This window comes from Dasypus novemcinctus, chromosome 27 (assembly GCF_030445035.2).
Source record: "Dasypus novemcinctus isolate mDasNov1 chromosome 27, mDasNov1.1.hap2, whole genome shotgun sequence".
Classification (NCBI taxonomy): Eukaryota; Metazoa; Chordata; class Mammalia; order Cingulata; family Dasypodidae; genus Dasypus; species Dasypus novemcinctus.
This window is the reverse complement of record NC_080699.1, coordinates 43,635,865-43,663,322: the sequence shown is the minus strand read 5'-3', so window position 1 is coordinate 43,663,322 and position 27,458 is coordinate 43,635,865. Positions and strand designations below refer to the sequence as shown.

Here is a 27,458-nt window from a genome sequence, read left to right as displayed (position 1 = left end):
ACTCTATTCCTAGGTATGTACCCAACAGAACTGAAAACATATATTCACACAATGGCTGGTGCATGAATATTCACACAGCTTTGTTTGTAAAAGCCCATAACCAGAAACAACCCAATGCCCATCTTCAAGTGAATGAATTGAAATAAAAACCTGTGATTTATTCATACAAAATGGTACGGCTAGCTACACAAGGGAATGAGCTGTTGATACATGCTACGACATGGAGAATCTTGAAATAATTTTGCTGACTGAATGGAGCCAGACAAAAAAGAATGTGTACTGTATGGCTCCATTATATAAATTCTATGTGTAGATTTTATATAAAATATATATATATAATTATATAAAAATTTATATAACATTTACTTTAATGTATTTTATATAGAATTTATATAAAATTCTATGAAATGCAATGTAACATATAGTAACAGAAAAGAAATCATATTAATAGTTTGCCTGAGGAAGGAGAGTACGGGTGGGGAAAGAGAGATTACAAAGTACAACAAGGAAACTTTGGGGGTTAACAGATATGTTCATAATTTTGACTGGGGTGATGGTTTCATGGATGTATACATATTTCAAAATGTACCATATTGTACACTTTAAGTATGTTCTGTTTATGTCTGGTGTACCCTGATAAAGCTGCTGAAATTTTTCTTTGCAATTAAAAAATAAAAACAGAAAAAGAAAAAAGGAAAATTTAGATCATGTCCCCTCTTGAGGACTCCTTCTGGCCACCATTGCCCAGGAGCAAATGTCAGCACTCAAGAGTCCTGGGCTTGTCTGATGCCCTCACAAGATTGCAAACGACTTAAGGGGCTGTGACATTTATATCCGTACAATTGGAGTGGGTTCCATGGTACCTGAGGGTTGAATCCAAATAATCATTTATTTTCATTGGTGCTACAACCTAAAATGATTTTTCTAAAAAATCTGGAAGCCATATCCCTTAAGCACAATCCATTTTCTTCCCAACTCCATTGAAACTGTTTCAAATGGAAAAAGTTAAAAAAAAATATTTTTAAGCAATTTAAAAACAACTGCTCTAAGCTCGAAGGACACTGTAGGCCTCTGAAGGGATAAATTCATAATGGGAGGAATCAAAACTTCTGCAGATGGGTGCGGCTTGTGGAGAGGCTGTTAAGGGCTAAAGGTGATTCAAGATACTTTATTCATGAAAGCAGGAAACCCTGGCCAAGTGGCACCTTTAACATGATCCGCGGAGAGATTTTTCATTTTGGAAAGCAGGTTTATTAGTGAAATTATTACAAGTATTAATGCCTGGGATGTTATTTTCTTGCTAATGATGCTCTAATGGGTTGCACTGGGATAATATACCTGCTACAAGTGCATAACTTACCCCAACTGCCTGAAGACTCATGGGCTTTAGCCCTCATTAATTCCATGTTGCACAGGCTGCTCTATAGTGCCATCGCAAGAGTCTCGTGCAAGTAGGGGAGAGCCCCAAGACTCATGCCATAAATGTCTGTGGAGTGAAACAGCCATGGCTTTTTACAGAAACTCAATACCCCTGCTCTTGAGACTGAGGTTAAGCAAAGGCCACCCTCCCAAAGTGGTGCCAGCTTGACCCCTGCCAACACTGGAACCACTGCCAGGCTGCCGCTCTGCTCATGGCAGGGTCCCCCTTCGCAGATGTCTTCTCACTGTCATAGGCCATTTAGTCTACCTGGCAGGTGGAAAAATGAACACCTCCAGCAAATCTTATTTAAAAGCGGTAGCATGTAGTGCCTGAATATGCTGGACTAATTGTGACACTGCAGGCAAGCTACTTTATTTCTGGCTGTTGGATGCATGGGATTCACACAGCCCTGAATATACTTACAGAACCTGATCAGATACACAGTCCTGTGTCCTGAAAGATGCCACTCCCCAAATCTATCCATAGCAATCTCGGTCATGGTGGGACTGTGTTGTACATCATGAGCTAATCCTAGGAAAGATGACACTGTATGTTTTTCCTTAAGATGCAAGTTGACATTATTACCCTGGACACTGGAGTGAAGACTAGAGGGCTGAAGGTCACTGGTCTTTGGTGACTCAGGAACAATGGCTATATCTTCTCTGCACACGCTTATCCAGGTGAAACTCCTGCTCTGGCATTTTTAGGTAACATGTTCAGTTCTAATGGACGTAACAAAGATGTGAAAGAGTCACATGTACAACCTTCTGGTCCCCTGTGTGGAGTGCAGCTCTCCTGAAATCATGGGAAGAACAGGAATAAAGTTTATGGGGGTGGATGGTGACCCTTGGGAAGGCATGGCTATAGTAGACCATGAGAAGCATGGAAAAATGAGTCTTCAACTTTCAGAGAGCATGGAGTGGCACAAAAAGCAAAGGCAGTGATATCAGAATGACCTGGGTCAGAATCACAACTAAGTCACATAGTAGCTGTGTGTCCATAGCATTCCTCAAGCATTTAATGGAAATAACAATCCCTACTGTCTCAGTTTGCCAGATTTGCACACATACAAGCTAGTTTTGACTTAACAACCAGAATTTATTGTTTCACGGTTTCAGAAGATAGAAGTCTGAAATCAAGGGGTCAGTAAAACCACTTTCTCCCAGAAGTCTGCAGCATTCTGGCCTAGGTTTGTGCCAATCCTTGCAGCTCCTTGTATTTGCATCTTTGCCTCCAATCACTGAGGAGTGTCCTCTCCTTCTCTCAACTCTGCCGGGTTCTGCAGACTTCTGACTTTCCCCGGGGAGACCTTCTCTAACTCCTGACTTCCCATTTCTCCTGTTATAAGGCCTCCAATAATGCAGATCAAGGCTCACTCTCATTCAGGTGGACCATTCCTTAGGTAAAAATAACATCTCAGGAGGTGGTATTTGCAATGTACACTATACAGGAATGATGACTGAGGACGTGTATTTGGCGAGGGTGCATAATCCAATCTACCACACCTACCCTCATAACCTCATTGTCAATATTTAACCAGAATAACATATGAAAATACTAGAATGGGAAGTGGCACATGGCAGATGCCAAATAAATAAACATTTTCCCTTCTTTCTTTCCTGTCTTTTTCCCCTGAAAATGACTGTCAGGCTTCCCTTTTATCCTCTGCAGCACAGAATTTTGGAGTTACTGACCAAATTTGCCCCCTTTCTCCTTTGCACAGCAGATTGTGTGTGATTGAGGGGCCCTCTGCCTTCACAAGCTCCACCAGAGGGCCATCCTCTCTTCCCCAGATGATGCCAGATCCTAGAAGATGAGGAGAGCAGTGCACCAGCTAGAAATTCCATCTTAGTCACATTTTAATTAAGGAAGTACTAAAAGTGGAGATGTGTAAGTTTTCATTTTACCCACCACCCCTACATACCTGCTTTTGGATGCTCATTTGCTTATTATTACCCACTGATTACACAATCCCATCGGTCCCTATTTTCATTCCTGGCTACATGGAATTTCCCTCTTAGGAGAAGTTGGGCTACTCAGTATAGTTGAGAACTTCAGGAGGAGCTAGAAGACCTAGGATGGAAGGTTTAAAGGTGCCATGTTGAATTACATTTACCTTGTGTCAGGTTCTCTGCTCAATGCAAAGAATACAGAGAAAAATAACACAGGAGGGAAGTTGGATTCATGAGGAAGTCTGAAAATAAATCCATGGTTATAGTGTGGTCTGATGTAGAGGTGAGGGAGGACCCCAACTCAGCCAGAGATTGGAGGTGTCAGGGAACCAGAGAAGGCTTAGAAGAACAAATAAGAGTCGGGTTGGAAGAGAAAGGTAAAAATACCTATGTGACCTTAGGCAGGTCATGTAATCACTCTGTGATAATCAGGGTGTTGCCGTAGCCACTGGCATCTTTCTTGTGTCTAATGTTCTAGAATGCCAGGTTCAGTCTGGAAAGTAGCTTGTTCCTTTCTCCACCTTGAGTATCACCCTGGATAGTCTTTCCCCACATCCTCGTCTCAGGGAAGGACAAGGGTTATTGGTGATTCAGTGCAGCTCTGCACCCTGTCACACACACCAGATTCCATGATCACATGACCTCTAAGACTTAACCTCTTGGATGTGGACTTTTCATGTAAGGCTGTCTATATATTCCTCAGCTCAACCACAAGGCAGCAGTCAGGAGGAGGTCTTTGAATAGTTGTGGGGAAGATGGGATCCTGGGAGTATATAAGAAGAAGAGAGTATCTGACTGGGGGTGGCCCCTTGGGACTTCTCCCAGAAATCCCTGCTACAGGTCCTTAGATACAGTCTAACAGCCTTTTAGCAGTATCTTTTCCTCTAGAAACAAAAGCCCATGTTTTACATCTCATTGCAGACACCCGGCTGCTGATAAACCTGTCAGGAACAATTGTGCCCCCATGCAGAGTCTGTCAGCCTCCTGTCTGCCCAGAATTTCAACGCTCAGGAATGCTGCCTTGCCTGACAGCAAGGATTGGGGGAAAGGGGGTTTTATTTACCCCTTCCTTCCTCCTGGGGTCTCCAGAATCTTGGAACCTGCCACTAAAGTGCCACAGTAATGCCCTGGTCAGGGGAGCAGGGAACCAGGATGCTGGATGAGCCACCCCACGGCAGCCCAGTATGGTGGGGAAGTGCTTGGGCTTGGCGTCCAAAAGACCTGAATGCTGTAATCCAGACCTTACCCCTTACTAGGTGTGACTTAGTCATAGTCTTACCCCACCGAGCTTTGGTTTCTTACTATTTCTAAAATAGAGATGATACTATCACCCCTCCCTGTGCTCTTTGGAGGAGGAAATGAGATTAGTGATAAGTACTTAGCACAGTGCCTGGCAAAGTACTGATCAGTCACAAACGTTTTATCATCATTATTGTCACCATTATCATCATCATCATTGTTGTCATCATGGTCTTCTACAGACCAAGAAGACTTCAGCCATGGGCAGAGAGGGCAGTAGAGGAAGGACAGGAGAGGAGAGAGGACATCAGGAGTCTTATATGCAGCATCCCTCCTCTTGGGGTGCCACTTGAACCAGGTAACTTTAAAATGAGCTAATTCCTGAGAACTACTTTTTCTGGTTCTAGAATTTAGCAACAGCACAATGTGTCCTTTTCCAGTGTTTGGAATCATCCCTGGAGTGGTAACAAGAAACAAGGCAAGCAATGGAGTTTCTCCAAAACTGTTGAATGCCAACATCCGATGTCTTCATTTAGAATATGAACCGCCGCCCCCAGCACACACCGTTACTTGTGTAATTTACAGAATAAACTGATTTTCTCTTGATCTCACTTCTTTGCTAAGTTGGGGCCCTGCTATGGGATGTTTTCTTTTTCAAGGTTCTCTTTTTTATCCCTACAGCCCTTTCTTTCTCTTTGAGTCCTTCCTCTGCAATTCTTTATTGTAACCACACCCCCCTCCTGGTTGACACTTTATTGTAACCAATAGAAATTTGGATACTCCAGGTTATTTTCTCTGAAATTCCAAGTTACAACCCAAGAGATGTTTGTGGCCCATGGAGTGCCCTTGATCCTTGAAATGGGGCAATGTAAGCTTGATGTAGCCTTCCATAGACAGCTCAGAGTACAATGAACCAGTCTTAAAAGATGTTAGTGGCTTCCAAGTTCTGCATGTTACTAAGAACTGACAGTTCTCTATCCTACAGAGAAAGATGTTTTTGTGGGTAGAAGAGATACAGAAGTTCTGCTTTTAAAAGGATAATTCCTCAGTCGAAATAAAGAGAATGCAATTCCTTCTGTGATTTAGGATAATTGGAAAGAGTATATTCCCTTCTTCCTACTTCCCTCTCCTCATCTCTCTTTCTCTCTTTCTTTCTTTCTTTTCTGTTTACTCACATCCAGCTAATCCCTGTACTTCTGTTTTCATTTTAATTTTAGTTGTTAGTGGCAGAAATTGGTGGGGCTTACCAATATTCATGGAATTCTCTTCATTTCTCAGCCTTTCCTTTTATTTTATTCAGTCTTGGCCAATGGGATGTAGACAGAAATGAGGACATTAATTTCAGTCATAGCCCCTGAAACAATGCCCATTATCTCTAATCTCTCTCTCCTCCCTATTTCCCTTATTGACTGGCTGAATACAAGGATTCCGAAGAGACCCTGGAAAGTAATTGACCCACAAAGTAGAAATACCTTGAACTGTGGAATCACTATGTAGACCAGAAATTGAACACATGTCTGGTCTGTGTCATGAGTGAGAAGTGAACCACTGGGATTTTGGGAATTGTATGTTATAGCAGCTGGCAATACTTACATTGACTTATAGTCTATTGATTTCCTACAGAATAACTGGCACAAATGTAATGAAAAATAGTATTAATACAGACATTACTTTGTCCCTATCTAGTATTACAGCTTTATGAGCATAGAAAACTCTTTATTGTTCACTTCTTTATTTCCAACACTTAGTATAATCTTTGGCACATAATTCTGTACTACAAACATTGTTGAAATGAATGAATGAATTCAACAGCCTCACTTTCCAAGCTAGAGAATACTGGTTCTTTGAGAAAAGTTGTCATGGGCTGTGACTACTGTTTGAACTGAATACTCAAGGATTATCCTTCATTTTCTCTTGCTACTAACCCCAAGCCATCCCATATCCCTTTAGAACTAGATTAAATGTGGCAGCCTTTGTGAACTTCTGTTCATCAGAGTCTCCACCCATCGCTTCCACAAACTCACTATATGAACAAAGAGATCAAAGCCTCAGCATGGAAAGGCACTCATTACTGGAACTCTTGACTGACCATGAACTGCTCCACACAGCAGCTTCCCAAATCCTCTCCATTCATGACAGAATGAAGGTGGGAAAAGATAAGGAAAAGAGGGGGTGTCAATCAAGTCAGCTAACTTCCACCTCTTTGTCCCCATTTGTCTACCTCTCAGCTTCTTTTTACTGGCTAAAAGTGATGGAACCAAAAGAAAAAAGAAAGTAATTGGGATCTGAGATGGTCCCACTTGATTTAAGTCCTTACAAAATCAGTGTCTGTATCTCCAGGTGGAAGTTGCTTCTTTGAACTCAGTCTCCTGAATCTCTTTGGAGAAATCAGTAGTTTTTCGCATGGGATATTTATTTAAATTACCTAGGAAGCTCTGTAATACTGCAGATTCCCAACCCTCCTTCTCCCCATGAAGGCTTACTTACTCAGAATTTCTGAGGACTAGCCTAGGAATCTGTTCTTTTGAGAGATCCATAGATTCTGATCACACCCCTGGTTAATGAAAGCACTTGCATTGAGTGCTTACCAAGGCTCAGGTATGGGAACCTCCCTTCCATTAAAATGTAAGTACTTACAATCACCCTACCACCTTGGTAATATTAGTGCTTTGATTTTACTGACTTTTTCCATAAGGGAACAGACTTGGGGAGATATTTTGCCAAATAATTGAATGCCCTGTAGCCCAAGAGGCTTCCCTCTTGACCACTTGCACTGATATAGTAAAGAGAGCATAGACTTCAAATCAGAAAATCCAACTTTCTTTTCTGGTTAGTATATTTCCTACATCATCTTGAATGTCTTTATTCTGATTACATGAAATTGTATATAAATAGTGCTTGTGGATTGTAAGGTATTGTGGTAGATTGAATTATGTACTCCAAAAAAGACATGTTCTGAATTGTAATCCTCATTCCTATGGGTGTGAAACCATTTGTAAACAGGGTACTTTGAAGATATATTATCTATTAGGTGTGCTCTCCCTAAGATCCTTTTTAAGTTTGATCTAACTGAAGCAGGATAAATCTTAATCTGCATTACTGAAAGCCTTATAATGAGAAGACAGAAATCAGAGAGAGCCACATGAGGAGACAAAGGACGTGGCCATGTGACAGATGGCCATCGCCAGAACTCTACCAACCCTGGGAGAAAGTAGGGCCTTGCTGACATCTTGATTTTGACTTCAAGCTGTTGCTTAGGCCAAACCACTGTGTGCTATTTGTTATAGAAGTCCTGGAACATTAAGAGGTGGCACACACATGGCATGGTTGCCTGTCATGATCGTTGCTCATTTGTGTGAGTGAACAGGTTGCATATTTTCCAAGGTGGAATACATCCATGGAGGATTCTGGCTAGGATGGACCCAGCACATTTGCCTCCCACCTTCCTGCATGATCCTTGGATTCCTGATTGTCCTGGTTTGAGTCTTTTATGGAGCTCAGAAAATTATGTTCTTAAGCTAAGCCATTCCTGTCAGTGTAAGGTATGAGATGGGACCTTTTGGTTAGATTCAGTCAAGGCACCTTTTTATTAGATCTCTTCAGTGAAGGCCCTTGATTAGATTTCAGGACCCACCATGGGTCCTATTGCTTTTACTGGAGTCTTATATAAATGGAACACAGAGAAAGAAAGCTGTCTTTTTACCCTGCCATGAAAGAGAGGACTCCAGAATCACCTTTAGCTGCAGAAAGACAGAGAAATTCTGAGAGGCAGAAAGAAAGGCTGGAGACTGGAATCATGAAGCAGCTTGAAGCTGGAGATGAGCCATTGTGTTGATCACCCACAGCTGAGCTCAGAGAGAAAACAGCCTGGAAGAGAAAGCAGAGAGAGAGAGAATGGCAGAGCCGCCATTTTGCTTTGTTACATGGCAGGAGTCCAGGCATCTCTGCTGATGCCTTGACTTGGACATTGTTTATGGCCTTAGAACTGTAAGCTTTTACCCTAATAAATTCCTATTATAAATGTAAACTCATTTCTGGTATATTGCATTGGCAGTGTTAAGCAAACAAGAACACGGATCTTTGGACTTAGCTCCACCGAGGCAAACCTCTCTGCAGACGTAGGGTTCCACTCAGAGTTTACATAGAACTGAGTCTGAATAAGAGGGACCCAGTAGATAGTGGTTGATGGGAGGAAGGGAAGCTACTGGGAGAAGAAACTCCTGGGGATGGAAGATGCACCAACTGGAATCCTTGCACAGGCAAAAACAACAACAACAACAACAAAAAACCTGACCTATCTTTGGTTCCCACCAGATTCCCTCATCCTCCATATGATGGAACATGAGTAGGGAGCTACAAAGTTCCAAGCAGGCTCTCAATTCTTTTGAACATGGAGGGGCCACAAAAACTGCCCCCTCCCTTTTCAATACCCACTTCACTTAGCTTGAATAATCATTTAGGTCTCAACTTGAATGCATCTCCCTTCCAAAGCCTTCTTTGTCCCCTCTATACTATTTTTTTTGTTCTCTTATACTCAGGACTTCTATCAGGGCAGTTATTACACAGTTTCATAATTTATTATGAATCTCTCTTCCCTGCTAGGCTGTTTTGTTCACCATTGTTCTTTAACATTTATCATAGTGCTTGACACAGAAGACATTCAAATATTTGTTAAATGATCGAAGGCTTCCTCATTTCTACATCTAGTTCAGATCTTGCTCTTGCCCTTTACACTATTTTACCCAAATAATTATTAGCTAGATATCTTCAGTTCAGTGAACCAAGGGCACATTAAACTCAATGACCTCATCGCTTTGCCCACTTACTTCCTCTCTGCATGTGTTACCTTGCATGACCCAGGAAACATAGCTAGAGTCAAGACCCATAGTTTCCATCATCTTAACATTTTGGTTATTAGTTTTGCATTTCCATCTCTACTACCATGTAGGCTCTAGTAGACAATCATCATAGTCTCTCTTATATTATTAGGATGGCCTCTTACCTTGTCTCCCTGGGCTTGTCTTATTCCTGGTCACCTATTCTCTACTGAAATATCAGGGAGTTTTTAAAAGAATATGACTCTGGTCATGTTGTTACCCTTATAGCCTCTGTTATTTGTCATAGCCTTCAAGACAGACATGGGACAGAGTCTCCCTCACAACCTCCAGAAGGAATCAATGCTATGGACACCTTGATTTTGGACGTCTGGTCTCCTGAACTGTGGTAGAATACATTTCCATTGTTTTAAGTCATGCAGTGTGTGCTAATTTGTTACAGCAGCCCTATGACGCTAATACACCCCCACAAGGCACATATGACAGCTTTCCCTTTGTGCCCACTCTATGCTGCGAGGACTTTCTGACAGCCATTTAATACCTCATTGCTCTAATTTGTTTACATATCTGTTTCCTTCTACCAGATTGCAAACTCCACATGATCAGGGAGAGTATCTAATCTCTTAACTGATTTTATTTTTCAGTTTTGGTGCTTAACATATGACTTCACATCTAATACATACTCAATAAATGTTGGTAGAATTACAGAATTCTGAATGTGTGCCAAATAATATAAAAATAAACTTAAATTATCCAAATACAAATGATGACTTTACATATCCCAGGGGAAAGAGGGAGAAAAGAACCTGCATTTGTAGAGAGCTTCTTGTGTGGCATCCTGGGGTGGGCTTAGAATGCCCCTCAGACCTCCTACTGCAGGAAAGATGATGGATTGACAACCCAGCCATTGTGCTCTGAAATCTGTCTCCATTTTTGTACCAAGGTCACACTTTCCATTGGCTGCTCCCAGCAGATGTGTGAGTGCAGCAGGGAACTGAGGAAGGCCCACTCCTGGAAGATGGTTCTCCTTGGACATGTGGCTCTGGCTCAAGGGCTTCCTGTGTGCCTTGCTAACATTTTTCTTATAGCTTCCAGGCTGCCAATGACCTGCCTTCTTTTCTTCTACTCTTTTTGTCACAGGAGTCAGACACTGCACCGAGGTCTAACAATTCTCCCAACCTCTTCTGTCTCCCTGTCCACTTTTCTTCACAGGTGTTTGCCACAATAAATCTTTTGCATTCTAAATTCTATTCCAGTGGCTTCTTCTTGGAGGACCCAGACTAACATAAGTGATACCAAGAGTGGCTTAATCCAGCTGCCAAGTGTGTCAATTCCAGTTATACACTAAGGAATAAGGGGGAAGGCCACTGTGTGGGTCTGTTTGGCTCGGTGGGCCTACTGTAAAGCAGAGTTTAGCCATGGCTCCATTTATTTCATGTCCACCACAAACTCCCACTCTAACCAGGATGGGGAGCATGATGACACTGTGGGAAAGGGTATCAGTGTCAATGTAGACCATGTCCAATAGCCTTGATTTGTCTGGGTATTTCTCTTTCCCCAGTCTATAGCCACCCAATCTAAAGGTTATAGATCCTTTGGGTAAGGACTGGGGAATCATCTCTGTCTAATTTGCCATAGTATTTTAGGGTCTTGTCTCCTAATGACCCCACCACCTCTTCAGTCAGTGGGTTCTGAATCTGAAAATTGACTCAGGTATGGGAACTGAGTAGATAATTGTGATATTTTTTGGTGCTACCAAACTCAGCCTTCCTTTTGGTTATAAATTAAGTAGCACACATGTATTGGCTGCCCATCTATTTTGCCCCTGTGGATTGTATGATCTATTAACCATATCCACAACTCCCTGAAAATCAAGACCTCTTAACTCCTAGCACTGGCAGTTACTTTGTTACTCGGGCCCATCATCCTCATGGAAACCAACCAGCCCAGTTCTGTAACTCTCTTTCCTATCACTAATCTTGGCCCACAGAGGTGTGCCAATGCTGAACTTCTTGGTCATGCTGATGTCCCTCTCACTAGCACATTCCTAGTGGCTTCAATGAATGGTGTAACCTTGGAACCTTCATGTGGAACACAGATTTCATGAGATCTTCTTGCCACACATAATATGCCCACTCCAGCATACTTTCTTCCCTCAACTTCTTATTCCTTCTCCTAGCAACCGTCAGGTCAACAAGGCATTTCCACTTCACTAATAGTCAGCCATCACCTCCTCCAGATATCTAGGATCCACCCTAGCAGTGAGTTTGTTCCTTCCCCTGGCATCCTTGCCAGGAAGTCCAACCCTGTGTCCTGAGTAAGTGCCCCCAAGCCAATGAATTTCTACTTATCCTGTCTTACATATCAACCCCTTTCATAGGGAGCTTTGATGAGAAGACTCCTCTTTGACCTTGCTGTAACTTCTTAGAACTTCTTTGCAGTCTACGATTTTATCTCCTTTCCCTCTCTCCTTCACAGAGGTCAGAATTGCATCATGGCCTGAGGGTCTCTCATCCTCCTTTGGCTCTCCGTTTTCCCTCATGGTCATCTCCCCTAAAAATCTCTGTCACATCTAATAACATCATGGTATCTGCTTCTTTTAAAAATATATTTTTATTCTCTTTTTAAAGATACACAAATCACACAAAATGTTACAATAAAAAATATAAGAGCTTCCAATATACCCCAATCCCCACGTCCTCCACACCTCCTACATTGGCAACTTCTTTCATTAGTGTGGTACATTCACTGCAATTATCAGTACATTTTGGAGCATTGCTACACAGCATGGTTTATAGTTTATGTTGTAGTTTATAATCTCTCCCAGTCCATTCAGTGGGTTATAGCAGGATATATAATGTCCTGCATCTGTCCCTGCAATATCATTCTGGACAACTCAAGTCCCCAAAATGCCCCAATATCACACCTTTTACCTTCTCCCTGCCTTCAGCAACTCTCACAGTCACTGTCTCCACATCAATGATATAATTACTTCCATTGCTAGAGTCGCAATAATTCTATAGTAGAATACCAGTAAGTTCACTCTAATCCATATTTTATTCCTCCATCCTGAGGACCCTGGGATGGTGATTTCCACTCCACCTCTAAATTGAGAGGGGGCCTTAAATCCCACATGGCTGATGGGTAGAAGTCTTCTGCTGGCAGGTGTAGACTCTCTCAGTTTCCTGGTGTGGTGGTTGACCATCTTCACTTTCCTGTTAGCTGAACTGGGTAAGTCCAACAAGCTGTAGAGTAGGTGTTGCAACTCTGCTGAGGCTCAGGGCCCAGCTAGTACACAGACAGTCCAGAGATTCAAGTCTCCTGAGCATACACCAACCCCAGTGCCAACCACAGGTTCAATAGAAGTGACAGAAGAGGCATGAGTGGAGAGGTCACATCTGAGTCCAACTCCATCATAGTCAGGAGCACATATTCCAAAGTAGGGCCCACTGGCAAGTCACCAAACTCCAGAGCCATCTGCCATGACCATATGGCCTGGGTGTCTCTGTAGTCCTCAGAAGCGCCACCATCTGGGGTTTATGTACTTCAGCTGTCTTTGAGATCGTGCTGAGATGTGTGTAAGTGCAACCTCTCTGATGATCTCCTGACTCATTTTGAAGTCTCTTAGCCATATAAACTCATTTGTCTTTACCATTTCCCCCTTTAACTCAAGGTCTTTTTCTAGTTGCATCACCAGCTGGTGCTCAGCAGTAATCCGTCAGCAAGAGGGAGGCTCATCCCCAGGAGTCATGTCCCATGCTGGGGGAAGGTAATGCAATTACATGCTGAGTTTGACCTAGAGAGTGGCCACATTTGAGCAACATGGAGGCTCTCAGGAGGTAACTCTTAGGCACCCTGCAGCTCTAGGCTGAGTTGCAATTGCAAGCATACAGGTTCATAGACATCAGTATCAAGGGCCCATCATTGGACCATCCTTCTTCTTTGGTCTTTGTCCTCATACTTGGGGGATTGTTGCTGCTCCATTGGGGAGTGTGACAGTGTCCTAGAATGGGACACATAGAATTTGCCCATGTGGGCATTGGCACTCAGCACTCCCTCAGTTGTCATATGATACTCTTCCCCTTATGCCAATACCTAATGAACATCTGAACATATCTATAAAACCTATATGCATGCCCTGGAGAACTCCCTCCCACCCATGCATCCCCCATCAATGAACCCCACATCAGTGCTCCTCCCATGTCATAGTTGATCCAAAACTTCTTAAAAAGAATGAAGTCTAATATTTTGTCAAATTCAATTAATAGGAAAATGAAATAGTAATGCTCGTTTTAAAGATTAGAAATAGAATACATAATAATTTAGAAAAACTAAAATAAAGTAAAAATAAATTGGGTTATTAAAAATGAAAAATATCATAAATTTTTTGGCATTTTGCCTTTCATCGCTAAAATCTTCCATTTCTTCCTCAGTGTTTACAACCTTTTTTTAATTTTATGTCTTCAAAACAGTTTTAAGTCACAGTAAAGTCACATATAGAATATAGGGAATTCCCATGTACCCAACATCAAACCCTCTACCCCCATCCCCAGCAATGATCTTTTTACATGTGGATGTTATATTTGCTGCAAGTGATGTACAGATATTAAAATATATCCATTTTAAATGTACAGATATTAAAATATATCCTAATGATTCCATTAGGGTCTGCATTATGGTTTAAATTTTAGACTGTACACTTTTATAAATTTAGGTTACTTTATGATTTACATTATGGTTCACATTTTAGACTACATGCCTTTATAAATTTTGGTGATATTTAAAATGACCCGTATCCATCATTGCAGAATCATGTAGAACACTTCCATTGCTCCCCAGTTACCTCATCTTCCAACTATTCTGTTCCTCTCTCCCTGTCCCATTAAGGTCCACAGTGACAACCAAGCTTCACTGCTTGAAGGACAAGATTCATAGAAACTTGCAACAATGCTGAGGGCTTGACACACTAGTCTGTCATCCCTCAGTGGGAGCCATTCATGCTTTTAAGAGATACCCACCCCTCTGTTTGAGAACACCAGGCTTGCCTAGTATGGGAGCATAACACCTTCCTGCTCATTGCAAGGGTCTCCACCCACAGATATAACATACTACAACAAAATGAGCACTGAGAAACTCCCTAGAAGCCTGCCCCAGGTGAACCATCTGCCAGATGCCCCCCATCAAACACTTTAAACCAGTACCCCTTCCTTATTATATTTTCTAAAGAGTTTTCTCAACATTAGACTTTCAACCACATACCCTATAATCTCCTGTGTTCACTTGATCCCTCCCAATGTTCCCCCCCCCATTCCTTGGGCCATCCGGCCCATCCTCCCAACCCAGGCCCCCCTCAAGCCTGAAAAGTCCTACTCTAGAGTATCCCTATGCCCCCGTCTTAACCTTTCACTGCATATCTACTTACCTTCTCTTTATCATAGAATTCGCCTGTGTGGGCGTTGACTCACAACCTTCCTCTCCGCACCCCCTCCCCCCAGCCCCATTTTCCTGTAAGCCCATCATCCAGTCTCTAGCTCTCTGAGACAGCTTGATTTGCTTAATTCATATCACAGAGGTCATGTAGTATTTGTTGTTCAATGTCTGGCTTGCTTTACTCAACATAAGGTCCTCAAGATTCATTCATGTTGTCCCACGGTTTAGTACTGTGTTCCTTCTTACAGCTGAGTGAGTAGTGTTCCATTGTATGCATATACCACATTTTGTTTATCCATTCATCTGTTGGTGGGCATTTGGGTTGATTCCAACTTTTGGCAATAATGCTGCAATGCACATTGGTGTGTGCATATATCAATTCGTGTCTCTGTTTTTAGTTCTAGTGGGTATATACACAGCAGTGGAATTGCTGGGTCATATGGCAAATCTATGGCTAGTTTTTTGAGGAACTGCCAAACTGTTCTCGAGAATGGCTGGATCTTGCTAAATTCCCACCAACAGTGGAAGAGTGTTCCCATTCCTCCACATCCTCTCTAACACTGTAGTTCCCTGTTTTTTTAATAGCCACCAGTCTAATGGGTGTAAGATGGTATGTCATTGTAGTTTTGATTTGCATTTCTCTAATAGCTAGGGATGTTGAGCATCTTTTCATATGCTTTTTAGCCATTTGTATTTCTTTAGAGAAGCATCTGTTCAAACCTCTTGCCCAATTTTTTGGGTGGGTTTGTTTTCCTTTTTATTTTTGAGATATAGGATTTCTTTATATATGCTGGAGATATTAGGCTCCTATCATACATATGGTTATCAAATATTTTCTCCCATTGGGTAGGCTGTCTTTTCACTTTCTTGATAAACTCCCTTGAGGAGCAAAAGGCACCTGCCAGTCTTGGACAAACTCCAAGAGTGGGAGGATTCTGGTGAAGGGTACAGAGGGGATGGAGGAGTTCAGTTCAATTTTCTGGACCCCCTTTTTTGAGCTTTGAGGAGAATACCAGCTGGCTTGAGGAGAAACTAGGAAGAGGAGAGAGGAAAATCTGCTGAGGCAGCCAGATTTACCTAAATGCCCTGGGATAGGGAAAATTGGTTTGGGAGAAGGTGGGGTCAGGCAATTAACTAGTCTTCTGCAACACACCTAAGGGAGGACAGTAGGAAGTGCTTGGTAGTCTTCCAAGAACATATTTAGGGTTCCTGGCAAGGTGCGGGTGCTCTCTCTCAAAGAAACTGAGAGTCCTTATTTTCAGTGGTGAGTTGGTTCACCAAGGTCCCATTTGAATCTCAGAGGGGCGTTCTCACAAGGTCTTCCTGCTGCCCTAGGAGAGAGGGAAATGAGGAAGGGAGAAAGGGGGAAGGACAGATTCTTAATCAGTTTATTCACTTGCAAAGAGGACTCCTTGCTTGGGGGCTGGTCTGTTTCTTTGTTTTTGTTTTTCCTTGTCTTTCCTTTCTCTTTATCCCCCCACATCTCCTTTCTTTCTTTTTCTTTTTTTTTTTTTCTATTAGGTTCTGCTGGCAGTGTTTCTTATTTGCTGTGCTTCCTTGTCCTTGAATTCCTCTTTTCTGTGTGTACTGATTTTGGCTACCAACACTATCTCCTTTCCTTTACATCTTTCTATCTTCCATCTTTAGTTGTTGCTTTTACATCCCACCTCTCTTTGTTTAGCTCCCAGTTTTTCTGGCTTTTTATTTCTAAAACCTCTATTATATTTTCTATCTTTTATTCACTCTTTATGTTATTGTCCTTTCTTTTCTCTTTCCCCCTTTCCTGATCATGCTGGCCCTTTAATTTGTAGTATATTCTTCTCCATATTCAGTTTCTCATCTTATTGTAGATACTCCACTTTTTTATTCCTATAACTCTACACAGCTTACATGAGTTTAATATTCATTCTCCTAGGTCTTACATGGTTCTTCTGCTAACATTTACTATCACTATTACTGTTATACTTTTTCTTTCCTTACCTCTTTAGTTTTCCATGGCCATAACTTTTTCCTTCAAGGGAACTTAGACAATAACAAGGAAAGAAAATAAGAACAACAAAGTGCCAAAGAGAAAACTTAGCTTAGCATACTCACAAAAACATCACCTAAATAAAATCCAAGACTAAACAGAGAAGCTAATCAACTGAACAAACCCATCAAGATAAAATGATGACCAGAGAGCAACAAAAAACTACAAACCGGCTGCTGGGTACGGGGAATGGGGGGAAGAGATGAGATGTGGAGGCGTTTTCGGGACTTGGACTTGTCCTGGGTGGTGCTTCAGGGACAATTACCGGACATTGTAGATCCTCCCAGGGCCACTGGATGGAACGTGGGAGAGTATGGGCTATGAGGTGACCATTGACCATGAGGTGAGGTACAGCGATGCCCAGAGATATACTTAACCAAATGCAATGGATGTGTCATGATGATGGGAGAGAGTGTTGCTGTGGGGGGAGTGGTGGGGTGGGGGCGGTGGGGTTGAATGGGACCTCATATTTTTTGAATGTAATATTTTAAAAAAACGAATAAAAAAATTAAAAAAAAAACAACAAAAACTACAAACAAAACCAATAATCAGGAAAACATGGCTGAATCAATGAGCAAACTAAAAACAAGGAAGAGGAGCAGAACATCAAACAACTAATCAAAACTCTCCAAACAAATATCATGGGCCAACTTAGTGAAGTGAAGGAAGAGATTAAGGATATTGAGAGAACACTTGCAAGCACACTGAAGAAATTGTAAATATCCATAAAAATGTTACGGATATGAAGGTGATGAATGGCACAATCCAAGAAATCAAAAATACACTCTCTGCAAATAACAGCAGATTTGAAGAGGCAGAGGAAAGAATTAGTGATGTGTTAATCAGTACATCTGAAATCAAACAGATAGTAGAATTGATTAATAAAAAGATAGGAAAAATCCAGCAGGGACTTAGGGATTTGAATGACAACACAAAACACACAAACATATGCATTATAGGCATCCCAGAAGGAGAAGAGAAGGGAAAGGGGACAGAAGGGGTGTTGGAGGAAATAATGGCTGAAAACTTCCCAAACCTATTGAGGGAGATGGGTGTACATGTCCAGGAAGTGCATTGCACCCCAAACAGTATAAATCCTAACAAGCCTACCCCAAGACATATACTTATAAAATTATCCAAAGCTCAAAACAAAGAGGAAATTCTAAAAGCAGCCAGAGAAAAGAGAACCATCATGTACAAGGGAAGCTCAATAAGATTAAGTGCTGATTTCTCACCTGAAACCATGGAGGCAAGAAGGCAGTGGTATGACATAGTCAAGGTACTAAAAGAAAAAAAAAATCCAGCCAACAATACTCTATCCAGCAAAGCTGGCATTCAAAACTGATGGAGAATTCAAAGTATTCACAGATAAACAGAAACTAAGAAAGTATGCTAATAGGAAACCTGCCCTTCAAGAAATACTAAAGGGAGGAAAGGCATCTGCTTCTTGGCAGACCCAGACCAAGACATATATTATGTATTGCCTCACTGAATTTGCTCAGTAGCTTTTGAGATAGTTATTTTAGAGTAATCCTATTCTGCTCAGGAAGAGGGCATGGCTGAGACTCAGAGAGATCCAGAGAGTTGCCCAAAGTCACACAGACAGGGAGTGGAAATCAGAATTCAGATCTAGACTTTGACATCAAATCAGGGAATTTTTTTGCTGTTGAGCCGTTTTGTCAGAGAAGGGTTCCTGGAGAGAGATATTTGAAAGCTAACTTTGTGGGGACTTGGGTTTTATCTTAAATGAAGAAGAGGAGGGAACAATGGATTGAGGCGGTGAGTAATTCTGGTGTCTTTGGGCGAGTGTGTTCGGTCCCTTACATGCACGAGAATGTTGTGTGAGCACATGTGCACGCACACCAGGCCAGTCTGTGTCAGGATGCCTAATAGGCAGATTCAGAATAGCTGTAGGACACACGCAAAGCAGGGCCACCATAAAATGAAAAAAAGTCATCTTCGATTACCTTCTCCAAAACGCTGCACTTTTCAAAATGTGGAAAAAGTTATTTTCATTTTTATTGGATGCTTTTGTATTATGCTTTGTCCAATATGATAAACAAGGGATCATTCTAATTTAGCGAAGGCTCAGAGCCCTTGCAGGTCTTGATCCTGTCTTAATGTGGAGGTGAGAGAGAAAAATAGGGTGGCTCTTTTTCCTCTCTTTTTCTCTTTCTTGGGAGCTGAGGCCTTAGACAATCCTTAAACTCAAAGAACGGAGGAAATGGACCTCGTGGACTGGGGAGTGCTCCAGCGGAGTCCCTGTCCTTGAGGAAGCTGCGACTCCTCCTTCTTCCACCTTGGCCTCCCCCTCCCCTGCCTCCCCACTCCTCCTGGCTGGGGGCTGCCTCCCTGGGGGATTCCGGGTGGAAGCGGAGATCACTGAGCGGTGAAAGTGGAAACAATGCGCCCTCTTGTCTGTGACTGTTTCTGTCACGTCCGAGAGGGATCCTGCAATTCTCTGGAAGAGGACAGACATGCGGGTGAGCGTGGGAGCCTGGCCTGCTCCTGCGGGGCTCCTGCCTGAGCATGCACCCTGAGCCGGGTGCAGCAGGGTCCCCGGCCGCCTGGGTGGGTGGGGGGCGTGCTTGCAGGGAGCTGGGGAGCTGGCAGCGCCCGGCGCGCGTGCGGGGAGGAGCGGGCTGGATGAGCAGGAGAGGTGTCTGCACTCCATATGCAAGTCCCTTAATGAGATCCTGTGCATCTGCCGTGCAGCCCCCTCCCTGGGGAGCGCGCCAGCTCTCCTAGTGGGCAGAGGCAGTGAGCCTGGCCTGAACACAAACGGATCCTGTAGCAGTCCCTGAGCCCTGGAGGGTGGTCCCCTGGCGGCGGGTCTCCTCAGCTGAGTGCTGGCCTGGGTCTGGGCTCAGAGTCCAGCGCTGCCCTACCCTGGATAGACTTGCCCCTGCTCTTTCGTCTCCATCCTTGCTCACTCTTCCACAGCCACACGCTCTTTCCCCGTTTTCTACCACTTGCCCAGGTCTGGGGTCCTTGGACCAGGCTACAACCCCACCTAGGCCCTCTCCTCCTTGGTTTAGTTTTTTTTTTTTTATTTTATTAAAATTATTTATTTTTACAAATTACATTAAAAAAATACGAGGTCCCAATCAACCCCACTGCCCCCACCCCCCACTCCCCCCACAGCAACACTCTCTCCCATCATCGTGAGACATCCATTGCTCCCAGTAAGTACATCTCTGAACATCACTGCACCCCGTAGTCAATGGTCCACATCATAGCCCACACTCTCCCACGTTCCATCCAGTGGGCCCTGGGGGGATCTACAATGTCCTGTAATTGTCCGTGAAGCACCACCCAGGACAACTCCACGTCCCGAAAACGCCTCCACATCTCATCTCTTCCTCCCATTCCCCAAACCCAGCAGCCACCATGGCTACCCTTCCCACACCCATTCCACTTTTTCTCTGTGGGCATTGGATTGGTTGTGTCCATTGCACATCTATGTCAAGTGGGGGCTTAGATTCCACATGGATACTGGATGCCATCCTCCTGCTTTCAGTTGTAGGCACTCTTGGCTCGATGGTGTGGTGGTTGACCTTCTTCAACTCCATGTTAGCTGAGTGGGGTCAGTCCAATAAATCAAAGTGTAGGGGGAAACGGACTTTGGCCCAGTGGTAAGGGCGTCCATCTACCATATGGGAGGTCCACGGTTCAAACCCCGGGCCTCCTTGACCCGTGTGGAGCTGGCCCATGCGCAGTGCTGATGCGCGCAAGGAGTGCCGTGCCACGCAAGGGTGTCCCCCGCGTGCGGGAGCCCCACGCGCAAGGAGTGCGCCCGTGAGGAAAGCCGCCCAGCGTGAAAAGAAAGTGCAGCCTGCCCAGGAATGGCGCCGCCCACACTTCCCGTGCCGCTGACAACAACAGAAGCGGACAAAGAAACAAGACGCAGCAAAACAGACACCAGGAACAGACAACCAGGGGAGGGGGGGAAATTAAATAAATAAATCTTTAAAAAAACAAAAACAAAAACAAAAACAAAAAACAACAACAAAGTGTAGGAGCTGAAGTCTGTTGAGGCTCTGGGCCTGGGTGTTTTATTATCAGTCCAGAGATTCAAATCCCCTAAATATAGCTTAAACCCCAGCACCAACTACAATTCCACTAAAGTAGCATGCAAGTCTTGTGAGAAGAGATCCCCTCTGAGTCCAATTCCATCATGTAGAAACATCAGCTCCAAAGAAGGGCCATCTGCCATGGCAGTGAATCCCATCTGCCATGACCATAGAACCCGTGGGTCTCTTTATCCCTCAAAAGAACCAATACCTGGGGTTGTATCTACTTTATCTGTCTCTTAGACTCTGCTCAGTTGTGCATAAGGGCAATCCTTCTGACAACCTCCAGACTCTTATTTAGAGACTCATAGCCTTATATTCTCCTTTCTCCTTTCCATTTCCCCCTTATATTAGTCAAACAGCATTTTGAAGTCATGTTATTATATGTAGACAGGGATATTCTGCTGATCCGTATTGAACCTTTAATTCAAGGTCATTTTCTAGTTGCATCTTCAGCTGGTATGTGGTAGTGATCCCTCGCCTTCCCCTCCCTGCCGAATCCTGGGCTCGCTGGCCTGTCCTCAGTACTCCCAGATGGTCTCAGTGCTTATTCCACTCCTGCCCTTGGCTTGGGCTCCTGTCTCGCAGCACAGGGACGCGAGGTCCCTGGGCCTGCAGTGTGGTTCTCGGTGGCCCCTCGGAGGGCGTGGTGAGGCTGCCGCCCCTTGGGTCCTCCCGTCCCAGCTCTGTGTCTCTGCTGACCTCTCTTGTGCCCCTTTTCTGTACCCTCTTTGACTGCAAAGCCCCCAGATGCCGGGGTGTTTCCTCCCAAGCTCTCCTGGCTGAGTGTTTGATTCCCAAGACCCAGGTTTTTGCCCTCCTTTTACTGCCTTTTTCCTTTTAATCACAGAGCATTTTAGATGACACCCAAAACATCTGTTCAAAGAGCATTTAATTTTTTTAACATTTACAGAAAAGTAGAAAAAAAAATATAACTCACAGGCATATAGTTTAACCATCCAAAACCAGCAACTGTTAGCATTTTGTCCTCATCTCATCTCGTCTTCTTTTCCCTTTTTGAAGATATAATACATTACAGAGAAGATTAAAATTCTCTTTATCCAACATTCCCCATTCCCGTGGCCTGCCTGCGCTCCCCGAAGGAAAGCATTCTATTAGTAGTTCACTCTTGTAGTTTTGAGCACATATAGATCAGTTAATGAGATATTTGTGTAAAAGTAGCTGTACACTGATATATTGAATTATTTTTGTGATACATTCCCCATCAATAGATATTCAGTTTCTTTCCAATGTTTTGCTACTCACACACGCAAAAGAATGCTTCCACTAACATCCTTAGACTTGTTTCCTTGTCACATTTGCAGGAGTTTCTCTATCGCGTACACTTAGAGGTAGAATTGCTGGGTCACAAAGTAGGCAGAATTTCAATTTTACAAAATATGCCAATTTTTCCCCAGAGTAGATGCACCAATTTTTATTCCCACTTTCAGTTTATCAGGGTATCATTTCATCCAAATCCTTGTCAACACTTGATACTGTCACACTTAAAAATTTTTGACAATCTGTGGGTGAAAAAATTATATCTCATTGTAATTTTGATTGGTATTTCTCTGTTATTAATAATAGCTAACAATTACATAGTACTTAAGCTTTGCCAGACACTTTCTAAGCAGTTTACATATATTAACTTGTTTAATCTTCAGAACAACCCTCTCCTGTGTTTTCCATTGTTATCATTCTCATTTTACAGATAATAAAAATGAGGTTTAAAAACTTGCCCACAATTTCACGGCTAGGACCCAGTGTCAAGGCACTCGGGTCTGGCCCCCGTGTCTGCATCTTTTGCCATCAATCACATCATGCTGGGTCCCACATTCTGGTGAGGCCCCTTGTATTTTCTGTGAAGTTCATCTATTTATATCCTTACAGATATTTTCGTTAGCTAGTTGTCTTTTTTTTCTTGTATTCTATTTTGTAGAAATTATTCATGTAGCTTGGGCGTCAAATTTTTGTCTGTTATGATGTAATAACTTTTTCCAGGATGTCACTTGTCTTTTAACCTTATTTACGGTCTTTAAATTTTTTAAAAAAAATTTTACCATATACTTCTTTAAGGAGTTCTTTCACTTCTTGGAGCAGTTCTACCTCACATTCACTCTGTCCTCGTCCTGACGAACTTCTTTAATAGCTGCTTATGTTTTAAGCCCTCATGCAAACTCAAGATCTGATTCACCCATTGTTTTCAAAGACATCTTCACTTGTAGATCCTGTGGGTTCCTTAAGCTTCAGATGTCTCTCATGGCCCTGTCTTCCTTCTCACATAAATTCTCCCTTCCATCGTCACCATTTTCACAGGTAACACCCCATTTTAAAATCATGCAGGCTGCCGTTCTGGGCCATTGTTTGTGTTTCCCTCTTCTTTACGTCCTGCATTGAATCAGGTGACACATTATATACGGTATTTTCAGCAGCCACTGTGCTGAAGTCCACATCACTGTGGTGGATTCCAAATTGTCTTCCTACAAAGTAAAAAGCCTCACTGATTCCCCATTTTCTACTGTACATACTTTCTAGCACTCCCCCCAACCCCATGACCTGGTTCCACCCCCCATTTGCCTCCTACCGCTTTTCACAGAAGTCTCTCTGCTCCGGTTAGCCTGTCTCCCTGAGACCTAAGCATGCTCTTTCTTAGTTCTATGGCCAACTGTCTGCTCTGCCAGCAATTTCTTCTCCTTCTTCTCTGCTCCATAAGTGTGCTTGTCCGTCAATATCTAGCCATCCCTCCACGTGCTCTTTGAGATCTCCTTTGTCCTAGCCCCACTGATTTTCCATTCCCAATGTCTTCCAGCACATTCTGTCTGCACCACTCATGGAGCACTTAATCATGTGTTGCCGTGAATTCAATAGTTTCATTAAGCTCTATTGTGAGATCCTGCAGGCAAGGGACCATGTTTTAAATTTCTTTTGTACTATCCCTGGCATCTCACACAGTAGGACACACACACAAGGTGCTGACACAGTTTTGTGCATGAGATGGCTAGCACCCAGGAACCTTTTTCTCAGAATGAGAAATGAATGTGTTCTCTAATCTCAGCTCTTTGATTTGTTAGGAACATGGATTTATTTTCCAAACCTATGTGCAGATGGAACTGTCTAGCTCCTCCTTCAAAAAACATAACAAGCAGTGACCAATGTCAGTCTGGTCTTTCCAGTTGCCTCCATAGTCATGATCATCATTTTGCTGATCTTCCCCAAATAGTAGGTTTAACAGATGTGTTTTAGAGATGGCCTTGGGAAAGGGTAGAAGGGGGCAAAGAGGACAGAAAGGGACATCCATCTTTAGAGTTTACAAGGATGAATGAGTATGGGTACCTGTTTAAATAATGTTAACATTTAAATACCTTTTGAAAGAGTGAGATGCCCAGCAAAATTACTTTGTTTCAATTTCTTCATGGAGAAAAAGAAAAAGGAGATTATAATCTCTGCCTTTTTTCTGACTCTTGGAGATCTCATAAATGGTTTTTAGGAATGACCAGTCTTCCTCCTCATCTGTGAATGAGCCCAGAGTTACCTATTTCTTCATTGCCAGTTTTCTGGAGGCACTTGGACTGCATACAGGTCATTGGGAACTTGCAAAGGGTGCCCCCCCCCATTCCTCACCTCCTACCCAAGCAGCATGCCCCATTCCCGTGAGACTACACTCTACGTCTTTGCTTCATTTTTGGATTATTTCTCTCTGCTCAGTATCTTTGACATAATAGCACTTGACTCTCTTGCATACCTTCAAGCCAGCAGTCTGTAGACAGATTCTCATGGGCCAGCCATGGTGTAGTATTTCAGTCTCTGATTTGTCCAAGAAGTGAGTCATCTTTTAATTCATTTTTCTACCTGCCCCTGAAACATGATGGCACCTGTACACCCTTTCAAAGCTAAATGCAGGAATAAATAGGCTTCCAAACAACAGATAAGATGGAGGGGAGAGGCCATCCTCCTCCCAGGACCTGTTGTTGATCCATTTCATTCCTGTCGAACACTCAAGTCTGTTTTCCTTTTACCCCACCTTTAATAAAAATGATCTTCAAGCTCTTGGAGCCCTGGATTCCCCTGAGCAGTTGAGCCAGCAATTCAAGAAGGGAGGGGAGACGGGTCCGATGACATGAGGGCAGCAGCTAGTGAAGAGCTAGTGATCAGGCAGCTTTCTGCAGGAAAGGTGGAACGGTGGGCCCTGGTCAGCTTTGCCTGAGCTATGAGAACAGAGGGCAGCAGGGCTAGAAAGGGAAGTTCTCTTTACTGTCCCTCTACCCTAGTCACTTTCTTTCTTGTTGGGGAAATTGCCATCAACATTTTTTATGGGACAATTGCTTTCTCAGCATTTTTTGCGCATGTTTGACTCAGGTGAAGTTTTGTATTTCAGTCATTCTGAGAGATGGTAACTTTACTTACACACCACAAAATTTACAAATGGTGAAATCAATCAAGATGAGAATGAGAAGAAAGACCCATGTAGGAAATATAGTGAGGGTGGGGTGGGGGCAGGGAGGAGAGGAAATGGTGGGATTTCCATACACACACGGGTATTATTGATTTGGGGAAGACACTTCCCCCTGGTTAAGGTCTGTCCCTTGGATCTAAGGTAAGCCAGAACATGGCTTGTCTGCTTTAACTAGATTATATAAGTTGAATAAAGTCCAGTCCACCTGAGAAATCACCTTTTCTTCCCTGGAAATGTATTGTTTGTGTCCTCCTGTCTTGCTAGCCCAGTGCTATTCATAGAGTACATGCTGAATAAATATTTAATGTTTAAATGAATGAACAAATGAAGAGAGACATTGGGAACTTTTTCTGCCTGCATACCAAAGGCAGACAAAATTAGTGATTCTGATTCTAACTCCCCAGCTTGCTCAACTGGGATTCTGTCAGATTCCTGAGGGGTTCTTTCAAGGCAGTTTAACATTTTTAGAAGAATAAGATAGCGATGATGAATTACACTCATATTTAATAATCTCAAGGTGGAAGTTTTCTTCCCATCCTCTAATTTCTCTGAGAGATAAAGGAATGCAAAAGGAGATTGTGCGATCATCTGTTAGCTGATTAATAGACTCACGTACTCCTGGATAAGACTGCATTTTCTGGCCACCTTGCTGTTAGGGGTAGCTATGTAGCTGACCTCTGGCTGATAGAACCTGAGTGGAAGTAATTTATGCCACTTCCAGTCTAGCTTCACAAAAGAAAAAGTTTCATACTCAGTCCTCCATGCTCCTTCCCCATCCACCTTGACATAGATGAGCATCTTAGTTTCCTAAGGCTGCCACAACAAATTACTGCAAACAGTGACTTAAAAACACGTGTATTGGGAAGCGGCTGTGGCTCAATCAGATGAGCTCCCGTCTACAATATGGGTCAGTTCACATCCTGGGGGCCTCCTTGTGAAGGCAGGCTCGCCTGCACGCTGTAGAGCGCCGCTGGACCTGCAGACACCTGGAGAGTGGACTCAGCAAGGGGACGCAACAAAAAAAAGAAGAACCCACAGCGAATGGATATGGAGAGCAGACAATAAGCAAGGTGCAAGGGGGGAGGTAAAATAAAAATAAGTAAATACAGACACAGAAGAACGCACATCGAATGGATACAGAGAGCAGACAGCACACAAAAAGCCGCAAGGGTGGGAGGATAAACAAACAAACAAATACACATATTTATTACCTTGCAGCTCTGGAAGGTAGAGCTCCAAAATCAGTCTCATTGGACTACAATTAAGGAGTTGACCAATGTCGTTCCATCTGGGAACTCTAGGGGAAAATCTGTTCTCATGGCTTTTCCAGCTCCTAGAGGCTGTCTGATTCTTTGGTTTGTGGTCTCTTCCTCCATCTCAAAGCTAGCTGAGTAGCATCGTCTTTCCCCTCTGACCCCTGCTTCTATCCTTACAATTTTTCTTTCTGACCCTCCTGCCTCCCTCTTATAAGGACCCTTGTGATTAATTGGGCCCATGCACATAATGGAGGATAATCTCCCGATCTCAAGGTCTCCAACTTAATCACATCTACAAAATCCTTTCTATTATCTAAAGTAACAAACCCACAAAGTCTGGGAATTAAGATGTAGACATCTTTGAAGACCATTGTTCATCTGACCACAATGAGTCAGAGGACCTCAGAGGTCAAGAACTGGAAAATGGAGGAGGATGAGCTGATAGGAGCCTGGGTCCCTGACTCACATAAATAAAAGGCTTGAGGATGGCTTCAAGCTGACCAGGAATATGTTCTTGCTGTTTTGTGTGAGTGAAAATAACTCCTACTGGGTTAAGCTGCTGATATTTGAGGGTTTGTCATAGCAGCTAGTGCTAACAGAAGTGGTCCATGGACATAACTGCATTACACTATGTGTTAAGAAACCTCGCCCCTGCTATCCTTCAAGGTAAAACCAAATTGTTCTGTGGGTGTTTCAGTCAAAATATCTTAAATATTGAAACTTTTCAAGACTGATTGTTTGAAACATTTATTTTTCCTACTAATATTTAAG

General features: G+C 43.0%; 1 protein-coding gene and 1 long non-coding RNA gene across 2 annotated transcripts in view; both read left to right on the top strand.

The window, feature by feature from the left end:
- Positions 1–27,458, top strand: part of OPCML (opioid binding protein/cell adhesion molecule like) — a 1,279,663-nt gene that overhangs the window by 38,993 nt on the left and 1,213,212 nt on the right. The gene's annotated exons all lie outside the window — the stretch shown is intronic.
- LOC131276315 (uncharacterized) lies at positions 3,917–5,186 on the top strand. The gene is made up of 3 exons (XR_009183809.2): positions 3,917–4,050; positions 4,854–4,969; positions 5,052–5,186. It is a non-coding gene; the product is annotated as an uncharacterized lncRNA (long non-coding RNA).